We start from the raw sequence: 3525 nt of genomic DNA, 5'->3' as shown, positions 1-3525 counted from the left end.
ACAGGCTTCTCAGGACGCAGGAAAGGTGGTCTGGTATTCCCATCTCTTGAAGAATTTCCCACAGTTTGTTGTGATCCACACAGTGAAAAACTTTGGCCTAGTTAATAAAGCAGAAATAGATGTTTTTCTGGAACTCTCAGAGAAATACAAATCAAAACCACAATGAGGTATCACCTCACATTGTTTAGAATAGCTATCACTAAAAGTCTACAAAGAATAAACGCTGGAGAGGGTGTGGAGAGAATGGAACCCTCCTACACTGTTGGTGAGAATGTATATTGGTACAGACGCTATGGAGAACAGTATGAAAGTTCCTTTAAAAAACTAAAAATAAAGTTGCCATATGATCCTGCAATCCCACTCTTGGGCATATATCTGGAGAAAACCATAACTTGAAAAGATACATGCACCCCAATGTTCATAGCAGCAATATTTACAATAGCCAAGACATGGAAGCAACCTGAATGCCCGTCAGCAGATAAATGGATAAATAAGATATGGTATACACAATGAAATACTACTTAGTCATGAAAAAGAATGAAACCGCCATTTTCAGCAACATGGACAGATCTAGAGATGATGATACTAAGTGAAGTAAGTCAGACAAAGAAAGACAGGTATCATATGGTATCTCTTATATGTGGAATCTAAAATATGACACAAATTAACTTATCTATGGAACAGAAATAGTCTTATGAACATAGAGAACAGACCTGTGGTTCCCAAGGGGATAGGGGAGGAGTCGATTGGGAGTTTGGGATTAGCAGATGCAAACTATTACATGTAGGATGGATAACAGAAAGGTCGGTCCTACTTTAGAGCACAGGGAAATATATTCAATATCCTGTGGTAAACCATAACAGAAAAGAATTTTTTTTTTAAAGACTGTTGCTTAGATAGTGGCCTACATGCTATAGGATGCCATCTCCTCTCCTGCAAACACAGCTGGAAACTAAAGTTGCACAAAGATTAAATTTAGGCCTGGAAAATCCCATATCTTGTATTAACCTATAAAGGAAAAGAAGTCTGAAAAAGAATATATATATACATATACAAAAGTATACCTGAAACTAACATAACACTGTAAATCAACTATACATCAATAAAAATTTAAAAAATAAATAAATAAATAAATAAAAGCTGAAAAAAAAAGATTAAATTTAGGAAAGACTTTAATGGGAGAAAGTTTTCTTGTATTTAAATTTATTTTTTCTGTGTATTTGTGGCTCATGTATTGTTGTTCAGCCTCTCAGTCATGCCTGACTCTTTGTGACCTCATGGAATACACTATACAGTTATAATAACGACCTTTCCATCTTATAGTTGTTATGTCAGGACACTTTTAAGACTTTGCTCTTGATAGTCATTGCCAAGACTGAGCTTACAATCTTTCACCACATCCCCCAATATGCAGAAACTTATCTCCTCAAGCCTAATGTGTGAGTTTTAGGCAGTTGGCAGATCTTTGGCAATAAAAGTTGTTCAGGATAAATAGATCAGAGACCTGAAGACAACCCCGGGCTCAGGTACTTGAAGGCTGAAATTCAATGATATGATGCATCATTTATCTAGTGGACAGTGGCTGTCAAAATTTTAGATGTGGAATCTCTTATTCCAAGTGAAGCCTTCCACAGAAATCCACTTCACAAATATAAACAAGGCTGAGCACTATGGTGGAAGTGAGGACTGTAATCCCAGAGTTCTGCCTACCCCCTCACAGAAGTTGGCTCTGACACTCAGCCATAGAACTCCGAAGACTTCCTGACCACAGCTGGGAAGGCTTGTACTGGAAGACCCTTCTTCAGACATGGACCTTATGCTCCTGCACAGACACCTATCTGTGTGGACTCCATTCTGTCCAATGCACTAACTTCTAAACTTACTGTCTGGGTTTCCAGCACCACCAACAAATATCACCCTAACCCCTGCATTCTCAACATAAATTATGATCCCGTTTCTTGTTTCCCAAATTCTTCACTGCCCAGTGAGTTTATTTCTGGACTCACTAATCAGCTCCACAGATCAGAGTGTCTACCCTTTAATCAATTACACAGAATCTTTAAAAAATTTTTTTATTTATCTTTTAATGGCAGGATAATAGCTTTACAGAATTCTGTTGTTTTCTGTCAAACATCAACAAGAATCATCCATAGGTATACCTTGATTACAACAACCTTTTCTTAAAATCAGGTATTTTAAGAAAATGGAATTTTATTCTACTTTTTTTCCTATTTAGAATAATTTATTGAACATAATTTCTGCATCACAGTTATCGAAATAAAAACTTAATTTTCCCTGAAGGCACCCTGTCATTTTACATGATCTATACCTTAAAACTTTTCATATTAAAAATACAGGTTAAATATGAAATTAGTAAAATGCAGCATATAAAACGTCATGCTGAGCAAAAACAAGTCCAAAAGAAAAGTTACCATGTATCAATAGAATAGTTCCCACAGTATTTAAGATGTTTCCTATGTAAATCATATTTGAATGCAATTTTTAGAACCATATTTGAATGTATTTTGCAATTTGTTAACTAGGCATCCATATTTTTCTTCCACCACATAATCTGTTCCTCTGATTACGTTGGCAACATCTGCTAGGATCCACAAAATGCAGCAAGAAGATCAGTTATTTCTCACGATTCGAGAAATCTGGTCCACCTTTAGTGCAGTTTCCTGAGATTTCTGCTCCGCTGAAGTCAAAACCAGGACTTTCTTTCTGGAATCTCCCTAATGTAAGTTCTCTCTGCATTTGGTCTTGAACCCAAGGGTGAGCTGCACATTCAGATTCTAGAAGAGAAGTCCAACAATTTGCTGCATCTCTCCTCGTCTTTGTAAGAACAATATGGATCATTTTTCTATCCTCCAGAGTCCATGTTCCCTCATCAGCTATTGTAGAGTCAAAGAGTTTGCCCTGCCACTACCTTGAGGATCCATGGCCACCCATGGCCAGCGCCACATGCTTGCGCTGCAGGCCGCAGTGGATATCCTGGGCGCAAGTGCCTGGCGGCACTTGAACTTCAATGAACACCTCCTCCAAGGTCTGGTACCACTGGCCCCACAGTGTTCCGCATGGAACCACCTCACTGCATGCCTCAAATGGGGCTGACATACTCTAGTCGCCTCCTGGCCACGGTGGCACCGAGCAAGCAGCTATTCTACTTTTTCATAATTGTTTTAGCTATTCTTGTTCTTTTGCCCTTCCATTAATTTGTTTTTTGTCCTTCCATAAACTTTTTGAATCAGCTCGTTTATATCTACAGACAAAATTCTGCTGGAATTTTGATTAACATTGCTTTAAATGTATGGATCAATTTAGTGAAAGTAGACATCATCACTACATTGAGTTGACCAGTCCATGATACTTATCTCTATTTATTTACTATTTATTTAGGACTCGATTTCTTTCATTAGCATTTTTGTAGCCTTCAACACAGATCTTGTGCATGTCTTGTTAGTTTTATACCTAAATATTGCAATTTTGGAAAATGGTAAGTTTTTTCCAAAGAGGAAATTCATA

At 37.5% G+C, this 3525-nt stretch overlaps 1 pseudogene; it reads right to left on the bottom strand.

Annotated features, from left to right (window-relative positions):
• Window positions 1–2634: 2634 nt before the first annotated feature.
• LOC133051687 (nudC domain-containing protein 2-like) lies at window positions 2635–3117 on the bottom strand (annotated as a pseudogene).
• Between the last annotated feature and the right edge of the window lie 408 nt (window positions 3118–3525).

Source organism: Dama dama, chromosome X (genome assembly GCF_033118175.1).
Source record: "Dama dama isolate Ldn47 chromosome X, ASM3311817v1, whole genome shotgun sequence".
Classification (NCBI taxonomy): domain Eukaryota; kingdom Metazoa; phylum Chordata; class Mammalia; order Artiodactyla; family Cervidae; genus Dama; species Dama dama.
Note: the sequence above shows the minus strand (reverse complement) of the source record. Positions and strands in the feature narration are given on the sequence as shown.